Source organism: Gopherus evgoodei, chromosome 12 (genome assembly GCF_007399415.2).
Source record: "Gopherus evgoodei ecotype Sinaloan lineage chromosome 12, rGopEvg1_v1.p, whole genome shotgun sequence".
NCBI lineage: Eukaryota > Metazoa > Chordata > Testudines > Testudinidae > Gopherus > Gopherus evgoodei.
The window spans coordinates 16010655-16028226 of record NC_044333.1 but is presented as its reverse complement, the minus strand read 5'-3'; positions in this window follow the sequence as shown (position 1 = coordinate 16028226).

Sequence of the window (17572 nt, the reverse complement as noted above, 5' to 3'; positions counted from 1 at the left end):
GAAATGCGGTGCCCAGAACTGGACACAATACTCCAGTTGAGGCCTAACCAGCGCAGAGTAAAGCGGAAGAATGACTTCTCGTGTCTTGTTTACACCTGTTAATGCGTCCCAGAATCACGTTTGCTTTTTTTGCAACACTATCACACTGTTTACTCATATTAAGCTTGTGGTCTATTATGACCCCTAGATCTCTTTCTGCCATACTCCTTCCTAGACAGTCTCTTCCCATTCTGTATGTGTGAAACTGATTGTTCCTTCCTAAGTGGAGCACTTTGCATTTATCTTTATTGAACTTCATCCTGTTTACCTCAGACCATTTCTCCAATTTGTCCAGATCATTTTGAATTTTGACCCTGTCCTCCAAAGCAGTTGCAATCCCTCCCAGTTTGGTATCGTCCGCAAACTTCTGAAAAATCCTGAAGTTTTTACTCCAGCCACACATGCACAGCTTGCAACGGCAGTGCTGTCTGAGACAAGACTAAGTGAGGACTGGTTTCTTATTCTTTAAGGCCTGATTTTTAAAAGCTGGTGTCTCTTTTGGTGCCCACAACCATCTGAAGGCACAGGCAGTCACTTGGGTGTTTGATATGCAGAACAATAGGGGCCCAATGATAGTAACTAGGCCTGCTTTTATTTGCACCTGCAATCCTGATGGGGTTGCCAACTGTCTAATCACACAAACCCAAACACCCTTGCCCCGCCACTTCTCCAAGACACCACCCTGCTCACTCCTTCCCCCCTCCCTCTGTTGCTTGCTCTCCCCCCACCCTCACATAATTTCACCAGGCTGGGGCAGGAGGCTGACATGTTGGCTCTGGGCTGGGGGGTTCTGAGTGTGGGAGGGGGCTCTGGACTGAGCCTGGGGCAGGGGATTTGGTTGCAGGAGGGTATGCACGGTGCAAGCACTGGGAGGGAGTTTGGGTGCTGAAGGGGGCTCAGGGATGAGGCAGGAGGTTGGGGTGCTGGAGGGGGTGAGGGCTCCAGCCCAGCGGTGCTTACCTTGGGCAGCTTCCAGTCAGTGGTGCAGCAGGGTTAAGGGATATGCTGCTCCTAGAAGCAGCCGTCAAGTTTCTGCGGGGGCCAGAGGTCTCTGGGTGCTGCCCGGGCCCTGAGCACCAACTCCACAGCTCTCATTGGCTGGGAACTGTGACCAGTGGGAGCTGTGGGGGTGGAGCCTGCCTTACCCCTGCTGTGCCGCCAACTGGGAGCCACCTGAGGTAAGCAGGGCCAGGGGGCTCCATGCGCTGCCTCCTCTGTGCACTGCTCCCAGAAGCAGCCAGCATGTCCCTGTGGCCCCAGGGGGTGGGTGGGAAGGGAGACAAGGGACTACACATGCTTCCCCCGCCTGCAGGCACCACCCCCGCAGCTCCCACTGGCCGCAGTTCCCAGCCAGTGAGAGCTGTGAAGTGGCACTTGAGATGCAGGCAGCTCACAGAGACCCCTGCTCCCCGGGGCCACAAGAACATGCTGGGCACTTCCAGGAGCACTGGGGGGCCAGGGCAGGTAGGAAACCTGCCTTAGCCTGCTGTACCGTCAGACTTTTAGCGGCCCAAAAAACCTCCCAATTTGGCTTCAGTAGCCTCTGGGAGATAGATCCTGATTCTGGGAGACTCCTGGCAAAACCAGGAGTGTTGGCAATCCTAAATCCTTAAGGCACAAAAATGGAAGGACGTTTTCAGAGATTCAGGGATTCTAAGGCCAGCAAGGAGCATTGTGATGATCTAGTCTGACCTCCTGTATAAAACACAGGCCATAGAACTTCTCCAAGATGATTCCTAGAGCAGATCTTTTCAGAAAAACCATCCAATCTTGCTTTACAAATTACCAGTGATGGAAAATCCATCACGACCCTTGATAAATTGTTCCAATGGTTAATTACTCTCACCTTTAAAAATATATGCCTTGTTTCCATTCTGAATTTGTCTATTTTTAAATTCCAACCATTGGATAGTGTTTTACTTTTCTCTGCCAGACTGAGGATCCCAGTATTATTCCCCACATAGATATTAACAGACACATCAAGTCACCCCTTAACCTTCTCTTTAGTCTAACACATAGATTGAGCTCTTTGAGTCTATCACTATATAAGGCAGGTTTCTCATACTTTAATCATTCTCATGGGTCATCAACCATCTCTTTTTATCAACATCCTTCTTGAATTCCGGGCAGAAAAAGTGGACACAGTATTCCAGCTGTGGTCACCCCAGTGCCAAATACATGAGGTAAAATAACCTCTCTACTCCTATTTCAGATTCTTCTATTTATACATTTCAAGATTGAATTAGCTGTTTTAGCCACAGCCTCACCTTGGGACCTCGTGTTCAGCTGGTTATCCATCAGGACCACCAAATATTTTTCAGGGCCACTGCTTCCCAGGGTAGAATCCCCCATTGTGCAAGTATGGCCTACATTCTTTGTTCCTAGATTTATACATTTACACTCAGCTGTATTAAAATGCTTATTGTTTGCTTCCTCCCAGTTTACTAAGCAATCCAGATCACGCTGAATCAGTGAACTGTCCTCTTCATTATTTACCATTCCCCCAATTTTTGTGTCGCCTGCCAACTTTCCCAGTGATGATTTCATGTTTTCTTCCAGGTCATTGATAACAGTGTTAAATAGCATAGGGCCAGGAACCAATCTTTGTGGGACCCCACTATATGATTATTTCCCATTTAGAATTACATTTTGAGACCCAGTTTTAATCCATTTAATATGTGCTATATTAATTTTATATCATTCTAGTTTTTTTTAATCCAAATGCCATGTGGTACCATCTCAAAACACCCTACAGAAGTCTAAGTATACTATGTCAACACCATTACCTTTATCAACCAAACCTGTAATCTTATCAAAAATAGATATCAAGTTATTCTGAGGCCTCAATTTTGCAAGCTATTGAAGACTGACAGACAAGAATTTTTTTTGGCAGTCTGGAAGCCACAACTCCTCAGCTTTGCTCCACATTCTCATACCAACACTGCTCACAATAGGACACCTTTACTAGGGAAACATCCTTAACCATTTGTCCCTCTTTGTACTCTCCTCAGATATTTAACTGCATTCCTGGCAGTACTTGGAATATGGCTGAGAGCAGACTGGCTGCCACTTAGCCTATATAAACTCAGTTTGGCGCTAGCATATAATTATATGCTCTGTAAAGCACTTCAAGATGTCTGATAGCTAGAAAAGTATTGTAAGAAATGGAAGTTAACATCGTCTGTAATTTGCAAACTTCATAACTGGGAATCTAAGTAATTAACAGATGCCTACACTGCAGTTTCTTCAACAAAAAACAAAAAACACAACCACAACCCACACAGACCACAATCGATCAATAAGAAAAGTGAAAATCATGAAGGCTTTAAGTGCAAAATCAGATCTTATATACTATTAAAAACTGGCATCATCATCCTATAGTAAAAAAAAAAAACTTACTGTACTCAACACAGTACTTCCTCCTTAAAACTGTCACTACTCCCAAAGTTGTTTCTCCAGCTGGCTCTTTCAGTTGATGAAGTTCAAGTAGCTATGCCACTTTTCATAGCATTGGGGACATTCAGATAGAGGCTGCATATGAACAGTGCAGATCTCACTAACTGAGCTGATAGAACAATGTACAGCAAAGATTCTTTTTGTAGTTGGAAGCAGTGGGGTTCTAAAGACTCAGAAGTGTTCAGGAAGACAATAGCAAGCTGAATGGCTGCCCTATATTTTTATACTCCTCTTTGAGATAGGGATGTGTCAGGCTCTCGGTATATTCCCATTTTGGGAATGAATTATTTGGTAAACTAATCAGCACCTTATTTCTGCCTCAAGACAAAGGGATGTTCAAACAAATTAACTAGGAAACAATCTACAACGTGGCATGGCAAGAAGTGGTTTAACTAATCTGAAGGTAAAAGATAAACAAGGCTCATGGTGTAATGATCTACCAGAACAGCTGAATGGCCTTCTATTAATGAGATCGGGGGACATATGTCCACCCAGGTTACCCATGAAAGTAACTCTTGCATCTACATGTATCCAAAAAAAAGTCATTTAATCTTAGTTGGATCTCCTGGAGTACTCAAATCCCATTTTACATAATGTGTTTATATCTCCTGATGGAGACAATGCTCTGTGAAAACACTATCCCAGTACACCGCTACCTCAATATAACATCACCCGATATAACACAAATTTGGATACAACATGGTAAAGCAGTGCTCCAAGGGGGGGGGGGGCGGCAAGGCTACGTACTCTAGTGCATCAATACAAGTTCAATATAACATGGTTTCACCTATAACGTGGTAAGATTTTTTGGCTCCCAAGGACAGAGTTATATCGAGGTAGTGGTGAGTATTAACATTTTGGCTGCATCACTCCGGGTGAATAGCCTAACACGAACTACTGCACAATAACTTGGATTGTTGTTGATCCATAGCATTGTTATAAACTTTCCGGGAAAATATGCTCGAATCAGATTCAGTAAAATGTGGGGGAATGACATAACTTCTCAGTTGGAACACTTTTCCCAAAAATGATGAAAAATTACTCTCTCTCTATCCAGAATTAGCATCATGACTATATACAAACATCACATTCTTTTAACTCATTCACTCCCCCCCTCCCTCCTCTCCTCCCAGCTCCTTTATTGAAAAATCCCATCAACATTCCAGGGCTGCTTGGCGCAGGACATTTTCTGTGGAGATTTGGATACATACAAAGGACTGAATACATACAAAGGACTTTCAGAGGTCAGAGCTAGGCCTCATCATACTCAGTCCTGTGAGGTGCTGAGCACCCTCAACACTTATGAAAGTAGTGGGAATTGTGGGTACTTGCAGAGTTGGACATCTAGGGTAAAACTCCAACTCCTGTGATGCTCATGGCAAGACTTCCAATGACTTCAGCAGAGGCAGGATTTCACTGCTGGACTCCACGACCAGAACCTAAAGTTAGGGTGTTAGATCCATATTTAGCCTCCTGATTCAGGAGCCTAACTTTAAGGCTCGGATGTTTGGTAATTTTGACCAAGTTGTTTTGATCATGTGCTTTTACATCAGACCTGACCCTGTAACAGTCTCTGTATCAAAGGTGATAGATTTTAAAGTCCAGAAGGGCCAATGATGACTATCTACTCTGACCTCTTTCATAAACCAGTATCAAATTATTGTATTGTATCATGGCTTCCATTAAAAACTTATCCCAAAAGAAATGAAAAGCACTAAACATTTCATAATAAAGCCACGTGAAGACTTACAATAGCCTTGGTTGTAGCACTGATCCTGTTCTGCAGAATGCCACTTAGATGATGTTTTCTGTTGGTAAGCTTTTTTTTTTTTTTTTAAACTGGTTGGCATATTGGGTAAAGAAAAATGCAAAGAACTGACATTTAATTTCATTGAGACATTTTTAAATTTAACCATCAAATAGTAATCATTATATGCATTAATGCATATAAATCTATATGGCAAGTTATAGATTACCAATTGTGTATCCCATAGGTAAGAACAAAAGAAAATTCATTATTACATTTCATTCATCAAACATTTAATAAGAATGTCATTACTTAATCCTCTCTGCCTTATGACTATGAACAATAGGCTACTTCCTTGGCCTTCTGTTTGACCTAAGACCAAAAAATAAATGGATAGCTTCCATGACAAATTACTCTTTTTTTATAATTGCCTAATGAAATGGAAAAACAAAACTAACAAAAAATACTTGATAGTCCATAAAGGATAAAAATAGATCAGTGATAATTGCATTTAGCTTTTACTAAAAAGTTGCTGTTTTTTATGGAAATATTTAAGTCTCCACTCCATTTCATACAATTACTCCAAAAATAACACTCTTAGAGAGATGAACCAAAGGGCACAGAAATATCATCACAGAATAACTTTGCTGATGAATTCATCCATATGATTTATACAGATGACAATGTTTCTTTTTAAAAAACCAAAACATTAAATACCTGCAGTGATATACCATGACATCTTACCCATCCAAAGACAATTTTATTTCTGTTTAAAAATAAACAAAACAAAAGTAACTGTAGGCTTATTCACAAAGTCTGATTTTGATTGTCCATAATAAATTCTGTTCAAAAAGGACCCCAGAACGGACTCTCCAGCTTTGCCTTCACTGCAAAAGAAAGAGATGTAGTTTTTTATATTGAGATAGCTATCTCAATTAAAAACTACAGAGGAGAGAAAGTACAGGTGAATTTTACCTTGAGGTTGACCCTATTCCTTCTTCTCACCCCTACCCCGCAACCTGGGGCTTACTTCGACTAGTTGCATCGAGACAACATTTACCTCTGCCTTGTCTCCACTAGATATCTTTATGTAAAATCCTACCTCAAATTAGCTATCTTGATGTTAAAACAAACAAAAAAAAAACCAATTTTTTTTGCAGTCAAGATATAGTCTCTATTATCAAAATCCAGGTCCCAATTCTAAACACTTTTCCATCCTTTTTAGCATCACAACTATGCCCATTTCTTCTGGATGAAGAATTCACCATGCGCTCTCTTACACCAACAGTGTTTTTAAAACTTCTTACCTAACATTTTTGATCAACTACATGCTTTTTTTAAAAGCTGTTCATTCCTGTAACACTTTTTAAAGCATATGAGCTCTTGAGGATCAACTGCCAGAAAGGAACACTTTTTAAAAGCAAAATTTCAAAATGCTGTTTACAAATTGCTAGCCAGGAGATAATACAGACTTCTCAAATTACTGAGAGTCATCGGCAAAATTTCAGTGGGCCCTTTAAAAACACAAGCACACACCGCCAGGACATACTTCTTCTAAAACGTGGAACCTGTACATTTGTGTCAGACAAAAAGTTTCTTGGAATATTTTGCACAATTAAAAGGGCGTGTCAGTAACCATCAGCTTTAACAAAGCATGATGGGTTTTCCTCTGCAAATTATAATAAAGACAGTGGTACGATAATGTCCATAATAGTTTGAAGCAATAGTTCAACAACTTGGAGGATGTATCTCATGAGCAAGCCCAAAGGAAGAGCAACTGACAAAGTTACAGTGAATGACGCATCCAACTATAGAGGCCTTAGCTGGCACATATTACTTACTGACAACATAGTCCAACAGCCTTTCTAAGTGCAATGCAATTACCAAAATTATACTTACTGTAGACAAAATACTGATACCTGCTTCTATTTACAAGTAACCTAATCTTCTTTAACTTGCCAAATAAGTGTAGGCTTCAAGCACCTCACTTGACCGGTAAGGTTTGCATGATTAGCATTTTATTGAAGAACATGGCACTCAGTCCTGCCAATGAAGGGGGACTGCTCCCTTACCTGCTCTGCTGGATTGAGGGTGAGATTGCCAAACACCTTGCAGCATTACAGCTCAGTTGAATTTTTTTTTTATTTCATCTTCAAATATATCTGAAAATAACTAATGACATTTGCTTAGAAAATTACAGATTCCTTTACTAGATAGATAGATAGATAGATAGATAGATAGATATCTTTCTATATACAGATGCAGATTCCAATCTGTATTGGAATCAGGGTGCAATGGGGTACCACTCACCGCAAGGACATCTCTTTCTACATGCTCTGCGGATTAGCTCTTTCCATGTCCAATTCCCACTTCTACTGCTCGTTCACGTGCCCTGCCACCTCTCTCTCTCCATGACTCAGAGTACTCTCTCTTCATGGGTTGGCCCTCCAGCCAGGTCACTATAATGCCCCCCTTGCTGGGAACCAAAGTCCTATTGGATAACTGTCCCAGGCAGTCTTCTGTTCACTGCTCTGTTTGCACTGCTTCCCCAGTGACTGGTGGGGGATCCCAGGCCTGCCCATTACTCCAGGTTCTAGGTGGGGATCCTACATCTGGCAAGTGGTCTGCTTTTTCCCAGACCCTGTTGCTATTTCCCTGGACACCTTCCTCCACCTTTTGCTTCCCTGGTTCTGGGTTTACGAGCTAAAGCTTCCTCATCCCAGGGAGTAATTGCAGACTGCTTAAGTTCATAATCCGACACACCCCCTACTTTCTCACAGGGAGTGAATGAAGACTACTTCCCGTGCAGCCTCTTTCTGCTGCTCACAACTTCCTGGCTTTATATTGGCCCTGCCTGTTCCTTTCAGCTGGGTTCCATCATCCATCAGTCTTTCAATTCCCAGATTAATTAACCTAATTTTACCTGCTCTGCCTCGGGTGGGGTGGACTCTCCATCACACAGGGATTGTGTTTTCTTTTATGCTAGGCAAGCATCTGGCCATTTTGAGCCACTAATAAACAATAGTAAAATCATTTTAAACCTGTGCTGTCTACAATGCTTATCCTGTGGAAGTTACTGGTATGCTGTTTTCATGACAATCAAAAAAAATTCAACTTCAGGACTTTTAAGGCAAACATTTTCTCTTTAGGAGACAGTTTCTGGTAAAAGATCAGTGTAGACCACGCTATGACTTTTAACCACATCTGAAAATTTACATTTGATTAATATGTATCACTTCCTCCAGCAAACTATAATTAAATTAAGTGTCAAAGTGTGAAAAAGTTACTTTCTTAAATTAACAATTTTACACACACTTCATTTATGGCTTTCACATGATTTTTGCTCAATTTGCTTGAAAAAAAAGTTTTATTCTTATTATTTATAGCTCTATTTTTGCAAACATATTCCAGTCTCATTTAGAAATATCTCAGCCTTATTTTATATACACATACCAACAGCTTGTGCTCTGCAGACAGACTAGTGCCTGTGAGGAAGCACAAAACCCAAAAAAGCTATTTAGCGTCAACCTGGCTTATGTTAATACAAAGTTTCAAGAGTAGTTATTAGTTTGATTTAATGTAGTATCTCCACCAAAATCCATCAGAGAAGTTACAAAAGGATTAGGTGAGTTTATTCTCTTGATGTGCATGTATAACTTCCTATAGTATTAACTGGAGTTAATGACACACGCTGGCAGCAGATAGATCTTTGGCATCACGTCAGAAGAGGCAACAGATAGGGCAAGTATAAGATTTACAACAATCTGTTAAAAAAAAAGTCTTTTCCTGTTTTTTAGGTTCTATGAAAACTATGCACCTGATCTTGTACTGCTGAAATTAATAGCAAAGATTCCCATTGATTTCACAGGTCCTTTGTTCTGATGGGCCCAGAAATCTTTAAAAGCTATCTGAAGGCTTACTATGGAATACAAGGAAAGCTCTTTTCTGTAGAACTCAAGTTCTTTAGTTTTCAAAAGAGATGGACCCACGCCACAAAGCTTAGAGCTGGACGTCACCTAAATGTGGGTATATTTCACTTCATCACTGATTTATAGAGCTATCAATCCAGCAATAAATACACTGGAAAAGCATAAGAAAAAAAATTGTCATCCCTTATATCCACCTCCCCCAACAAGGAAGCCAGTGTATCATCTGTGGAACTTTATTCCTCTGCTATTGATGAACCTAACCATGAAAGATAACTTAAAGAGATTTTTATTTTGAAACAAAGAGCTAAATAATGTTAAACCATAGCAGGATTTCCCCATCCATTTGTTGGAACCTCCCTCCTCTTTCAGACCTTGAATGAAACCCAAGATATTCAACAATACTTTAAAATAGAGACTTCAAGTTGCCTTCAAGTTATTAAAAGACTGATTACCCTGGGGCAAAGGTGACCATGAATACAGCTATTAATGTTAGATTTTAATACAGTTTTCCATATTTAATTTTAAAAGATGTAATGCAGACCAAACTAAAGTAAGAGTGTTCCAAACACATTTTTTCCCACAAAGCCACACTTTTGCAAACCTTCAAGTAGAAACAGCAATTGAGTAGCAAGTAACTTGAACTTTGCATTGAACATATCGAAGAGGTGAGAGAAGGCATTTTCATGCTTCAGTAGTCAAGTTACCATTAATACAAAGCAAAGACTATTTTGAACATTCCATATTGCCCTCACTGAGGAGAAACTTGGAAATTAAAAAGGAAAATACAAGTAAGTGGCTTATATCACATTGCTCTACTGAGCACAAGTGCCTGGTCTTTTATCTAGGTAAATTCAGACCAAGTGCATGCTGGAAAAAACATTTGTTTTGTGGTCAGTCCCCATCCACGCTCAGTTATACCAATCTGCTGTCTGTGAGACTAGTGAGAAATAATGTTTCCTTCATTTGGATTCTTCCAGTCAGCTCAGAGCTGGCATGAGTCACCTCTGGAAAGGCAAGAGCAAAGGAGTGTTCACTGCAACCTTCAAATCAGGAATTACAATATTGGCCACAGCAGATCGTTTCTTTACCCAAGCATCACTCTTATGTTTTCCAGATTTTAGTGGAATAAAGGAATTCTAATAAAGGTTCAGGATAAAGAACATGGTGCCAAAATTTCCATATTGGGGGGAAAAAAAGTTGGTTTACACAAGTTCTTCTTTGTAACAGAAGAAAAATCTGTGAGGTGCAAAAGCAGATTTGCCTCAAAAAATAGCAGAAAGACTCCCTTCGAGGCTGTGACCTGGATTATTCTCCATGAAAGTGCTTAGTAGTTGAAGAACTAGTGGTCTGAACCCTGAAGAGCTCTTTGGCCTCAAAGATTAAAATGAGATACCTTAAAGATCTGAGGGGAGGAGAGAATCCCATATTGCCAGAAGCAGCAGGAGGAAGCCATTACTGTTACTTATACAATCTATTCTTGCTGAGACTGTTGCCCAATATAGTTTACAAAATTTCAGTTGGAAATGCATTAGCGGCTGAACAGTGAGCAGCTTCTAAGGGGTAAATAGAAAAAATAAATTAAAAACCTAGCTTCGAAGCTTCAAATGTTATTGAATGTCTGCTGCAATCCCTGCAGTCAGCAGTCTATAACCTTTTAAAGTCCAAAGAAACTTTTTCTTAAATGTGCAGATTTCATTTGATTTTAGTTTAAGAAACTTTTTATGGATTCAGTTCAAATGAAGCAGATGACAATTAGTTCAAATACAAAAGCATCCTTCCACACTTACAGAACGGGAAGATGAAGGACAAATATATATATATAAAGTGCAATTTCCAGGCTGCTTTTTATTTGGTAATGAAACTGATTCCCTGCTAGTTGCATAGTACTCTCAAATGCTTACTTAAATTTTTTCATTGTTTCAGAACGTTTAATAGCCATATAAAATTATTCTGTCTATTTCCGCATGAACGCATTTGTGTTCTTTACATTTTAAAATAATGAAAAGAATAGAATGCACTAAAAAGGACTGGCACAATTCTTTCCCTTCATTCGTTATAAGTGGACCTCTTCCCCCTTTTTCCTTCTCATTTAATTTTTACTCAAGGTTCTTCTACACCATGAGAGAGAGACTAAAGGCCCAAGCAGTGTCATATCACACAGATACCAAGAAGAGGGTATAAGAATTGAGAATTCAGAATGTTTGCTCAAGAAGAATGGAAGTCAGAAAAGAAGGAAGGCATGCAGCCTCCCGACTCTGCTGACCTGGGAGATCCACAGTGCATGCAACTGCCTCCAGTTCTGCAGAGCACCACTACTCCCACAGCCTGCCTCCACTCTCCCCTTGGCACAGTGGACAGGCAAGAGCCGGCAGCCACTTTATGCCTGTGCACAGCAAATCTCTCTGAGATGGGTGTAGATGCTGCCTCAGCCAGGATTAACATAGGAATAAGTATCTGCTCTCTGTGGAACCTGGAACCTTCAGTTTGCTTCAACCCACAATCCCTATGGAGCTTGATTCCCCTCAGAGAAGGAAAGAAGCAATGTTATGTAAGTGACAGTTGTGCTCTTCTAGCCTTACTGTACTGACCCTGGAGATCGGCCACAGCAGCATCCCTTGTACTCCCATACTGTATACGGTTCTATTCAAGAATTATAGCTCATGAAAGCTGCCGGACTGACAGCCCTGAACACTTCTATTGATGAACCGATCAGGCATCTTATGGCGGAGAGCAGTGCAAACTTTCCCACAGCATCCTGATCGCATGCTTCAATCCTGTTCTGCTTTTCAATCCTGTTCCACTTCTGTTTAGTTTTCCATATTCAGTCCATTCCTGGCCTTACAGACTGTTAACAAGGGTCCCAATTAGTGACAGTAGGGAAAGTGATTTTTTTTTTAAAAATGCATCTGTAATTGTACTTGGGAGAGCAACCCATTTCATAGAGAACAGCCACCATCTTATGTGGTAGTGACTACCAGTCACTTCTGATTTGGGCCAGATTGGAACCAGAAACCTACAGGCTGCTTAGGATGTAAAGTCTCTGCAACTTACTACCAAACTGCTAAACCTCTTAGGCCCTTACATGCAACTGAAATCAAAGTTAAGTATTGCATTAATACAATGCATACAATAGGATACAAGACATGTAATTAGACTGTTTGTTGTCTATTATAATAGAAACTGGCCATATTTACTATGAGATCATGTGATTTTTTGGGGTGGCGGGGGGTTATTCCTGATATTCCAGATTGTCATCTTTCTTTCCAAGTCTTCTATTCTCCACCATGCTTTGTTTGTTCAATCAGCTATTCTGCGGGCTGATAGCTTTGCACCATTTTCTTAAAGTTACCTTTTTTGTTTCAGTTAAGGATGCAAAGATCCATTTCTTTGCTGATGGGTTTAAGGAATCAACGTCTAGAAGGCAACAAATGCACAGATTTGGAGAGGGGGAAATAAAATTTCTAGCACAGCAAAGAAGCTCTTACCATACATCAACTGGAAAGCTTCTTTAATTTTGGTTAGTGAGAGAAATTGGAAACTGGCTGCTACCCTTTAAAAATCCGGCATCTCTGGTTTCTACAGGCCTTTTGGGGGGGGGTCTATTGAAAATTTTATTTGGAGCAATATTAATAGCAGAGTGGAATGTGCTTCTGACATTTGTCCCATTCAGAATCAGCTATATTTCCTAGCAGTTCTTTAGCCTATTTAAGACAAAATGTGACACACAGGGTCAAACTCACCTCACCTGCAGAAGGCTTGAGTAATCAACAGGTGAACTATGGAGCTTAGGGAGAGGCAAAACTCAACAACACTTCCATGGGTACACAGGGCATTCAGCATCACCCCACCATTCCACCCTGAGCCACTCCAACATAGGGGCTGGCATATGTAGCTGCAGATGCCACAGGGCCTGCTCCCAATACCCTGCCTTCAGGCAGGCCCAGGTGAAGTCAACATGAAGTCCCCTCCATGGCATGCAAGAGGGTGCAGCTGCTCTGTGTGCACCTCCCTCCACCCCCTACTAGTGATGCTGTCCCCACACACCGCAGAGAGCGCAGAATGTCAACTATGCGAATCTGGGAGGAGGATTCTGCCCTATTAGATTTTACCTCAGGAGTGGGGGAATGGAGTGGATTAAGTCATCTGTATACATCTTCTGCCAGATATTATTCAGAGATTCTTTTGGAGAAATTCTTCAACTGGAGAGAGTATCTAGCTGCCAGGTGTGACTCAAGGATTTATTCACTACAGATGAGAAAGAGTTAGAATGGAGAAAGCTAAAATTTGTCACACAGACAACTGAAGGCTGTTGTAGGAATGAAGCAATATGGCTGGCTGACTGGAACCAGAACAGAGAAACTCCTGTCTTTTATTCCTGACTTGGACACTGACTTGACCTGTTGACCTTGAACAAGTCACTCAACTCTACATCCTTGTAAGGCAACACTTGTGTGAGTAGCGCACAATGCAAGGAGTGCAGAATCTAGCCCTTAACTGCTGCGTACCATAGGATGGATATACAGGAGATTATAGCAATGCAGAAGCATTGTGATGATTAATTAACTCCTTTTTGTAAAGTGTTTACAAGGTTTTATGCCTTTTTTACTTGGTTATCCCATTTCAATAGGATATGGAAGCAGTACTAGTGGCTGTAGGTCTTCCATATGCCTTTTATTCCTAGAATTTGCCTTATTAAAAGCAGAGGTTCACACCATGTACCTTCGGTATCTGTCCTAGTTATTTTGGATTTGACCAGATGTCGGACAAAAACCACATTGCAGCTTTTCACCCTCAATACCAGATGTGCAGAACATCTTGCTTTGTTAGAAACATCCTATTATATTTTTGAAACATGAGTTCTCATTAATGTGCTAGCTACAAAGATTACTGGGCTTTCCATGCATGAAATGCACCTCACTCCGAAGGTGTGGCTCCATGATAGCCCCATGTTATCCAGTCATTAAATTAGTCTAATATTTTCTGCCATGCTATATGGCAGTTCAGAGACTTCAGGGGACTGAGTCTTTTTGAGGCTGGATTCCAGCCTCTCGTATTCTAGTCCCTGTACATAGTTTTGTGAAAGTCAGCATGAGGAGAATAATAATTCTGGTCTGCGTTAAAGCTAGGGTGACCAGACAGCAAGTGTGAAAAATCGGGACAGAGGTGGGGGGTAATAGGAGCCTATATAAGAAAAAGACCCCAAAATCGAGACTGTCCCTATAAAATCAGGACATCTGGTCACCCTAGTTAAAGCTGGGCAATGCACAGGGGTCTAGACCCTCCAGCTTAGACCTCCTATATCTTGCACCTCCCCCTGCCTTCAGAATCACACCAATTCCACTCCCATTCTTTAAAAGCTTCTGGGGGCTTCCTATGGAATGCAGGGAAAGCTCCATTTGGTGAAGAACTCAAATTTTTCATTGTCTAACACAGATGGACCCATGCCACAAAGTTCAGATGCAGAGCTGGACTCCACCTAAATTTGGGGGTGTTTGGAGAAAGGGCTCCTATTTGACTTTGTATCTGATTTCTAGAACTGTCCATCCAGCAATAAATACACTAAAAAATCATAAGAAAGCAAAGTTAAATTTTCAGCACTTATTTCCTGACCCCAGCCCACAAGAAAGCCAGCAAGTCATGAGCGGAACTTTGTTTCTCTGCTATTGATGAACCATGAAAGATAATAACTGAAGAGAGATTTTTCCTTTTGTTGTTATTGTTGAAAGATCTCAATAATATTAAAATCCCAAAAGAATTTCCCCATTCATCTGTGTGACTCTCCCCCCGCCATTTATAAATTTAATCTCTCAGATTTCTAAACATATGAAAATGTCCATGCAAAGCGAACAAGATCCAGACCACTGACTTCCACTTTGCTTTCCAACACATAACAGAGGATTACCACAGAACTCTATCTGCTATCCATAAACTCTTAAGTACCACCGCACCTGCACACACTGAATATTATTTTTCTCTTTACTGTAGTGTAACTTACATTAAGAAGTTACAAGCCAGGCCAGTGGATCTACACCAGTTTAAATTCACTGACCAAACGTTCCACGTGGAGGGTAGCAAAGGCATCAACCATAAGGGATACTGCAGCCTTAAGAATTCAGTGCTTATGTCCACACTTCAGCTGGGAGGTGTGATTCCCAGAGCAAGCAGACAGACCCCTGCTAGCTCAGGTCAGCCTAGCATGCTAAAAATAGCAGTGTGGATGTTGTGGCACTGGCAGCAGCTCAGCTCAGACCCAAGGGGTGAGGAGAGCCTGGACTTGGGTGGCTAGTCAGTGCTGCAATGTCCACACTGCTATTACCCTAGCTCAGCTAGCAGGAATCTGTCTACCTGTGCTGAGAATCACTCTCCCAAGCTGCAAGATGGGCTAAGATTCCAGCTTTCCCAGATCCCAACTGATCTGCTCTGTGCACTTCCCATGTGGTTTAGCTGGGCAGAGTGGAAAGGATTCATCCTTAAAGAAGGAGCAAAATCATTAATGTGACCTGCATTCCATCCCCACATGGGGTTGGCAGAAGGTCTCTCATCTTTGTTCCTATCCATCACAAGATTTTAAGCAGAATTAAACAATCCAACCTGTTTGCTGGAAGCAACAATGGGCTGACGTATACATGCAAACAATGGTAATCAGCCCGTGCTGCAAAGGAAGCGAAGTAAATGGGAATGGGAAAACAAGAGCTCTCACCAATCCAAAACTCCACGATTACTCCGGCAGATGCTAAAAAGCTTTGCTTTTTTTCTACTTGCCAATCTGTTTCTTTCCGGTACTTCTGCTAATCTTACCCCCATGCTATTTATGCAAGTTGTCATTGTGAAAAAAGGCCTGGCTCAAGCTTCTACTTTCTCTGTAGATACAAGAGCCCAATTCTATGAGCACTGAGCACTCATCTCCCATTGACTTCAACAGGCACTGAGGAAACACAGATCCTTGGAGGAGGCATTTGGCACTTTCTCTCATGTTTGCAGACTGTGCCCAATACCACAAACCTTACACTCATGAGTAATCTTTTTATTCATGCAGTGCTCAGGTGGGGATACCCTGTCTCATGAAAACATGGCAACAACTCAGGAATTTTCCCTTATTCAAAATGGCCACTCTCTCTTAATTACTGCCAATGGGGATGAAGCAAGGTGGCCACCATTTCCCTAGAGTCTACCTGTATGCGGAAGCGCAGTGCTGCCAACTCTTGTGACTTGATTACGAGTCACAGGATTTTGGCACCTGCAAGAAGAACTGTCATGATGATGCAAAAAACTTCTCTGGTCCTGTAGTTTTCAGGGCTCGCCATGCAGAGAGCGAGAGAGAGAGAGAGAGAGCGAGAGCTGAGAACACAGACCTGCTCTGCCTTCATGTATCACCCTATAATAGAGAGATGGTCCTGAGGCAGCAAGACACAGGGGATGAGGGAGTTGGGAATATGGTGCTTCTGGGACTCAGGCCAGGGGAAAGCCCTGGGGCAGTGGGAGCAGGGGGAGTTGGGGAAGTGGTGCTCTATCCCAGACAGAGAAGTCTTGGGGAAGCAGGATGTGCAGAGACGTGTTGTTGCTGGGTCAAGACAGTAACAGGAAATGAATGGCATTCTCTCTCTCTTAGGGGTGAAGAGATGGTAAGTGAAGTCTCCATCTGAGCAGCCAGGGAGGAGAGTGCGTTTAAAGGTTGACTTTTCAATGTGAAATTATTACACATGCATTGGCAGAGGAGTTAGAGGGGAGTTAAGGCCAAAAGACAGACTAAAAAAACCCATGATTTTGGGGGCCAAACTCATGATTTTTGATGTCTTGAGGCTAGCAGTCCTGCTCATACTACCAGTCTCATTGCAGGCATTGCATTGGGACACCTCATGTGAACCCATACTTGCTGGGAGTTCTTAACCCAAACTTGCTGAGAGTTACTGGGAAACACTAGTGGGTACATTATTCACGCTAAGGTAATCAGAAGGCCTGATTCTGAGCTCACTTATACTAGAGTAAAACCAATATGAGATCCCTCTGTGTGCAGAATCTATAAGAAAACTGTGTTGAACATGAACTCTTCAGGGAAGTGGGAGGTGAACTGCAGAAATACAGGATGTTCCTGGGTTAGGATACTTGGGAGAGGATCAGGTTTGCTTTTGTAATATTATACTCTATCTGAGGGAAGGGGCCAAGGAGGGGGACTAGGAGGTTTGATTGCATTCTTGGGCTTTCTTATAAATAACTACCGGTAAACCTTTAATTTGTAAAAGCTCTTGAGCTTTCAACAATATTATGAAAAGCAGAGAAAGTAAATATTTTGCATTAATTTAGATGCTTGTAACAAATCAAATCCTTGAAGTTGTTCCCAGCAATTCAGAGCCAATTTATTATGAACATAATCATTTTGTGAATCCCTGTTCCACAGTCTAAG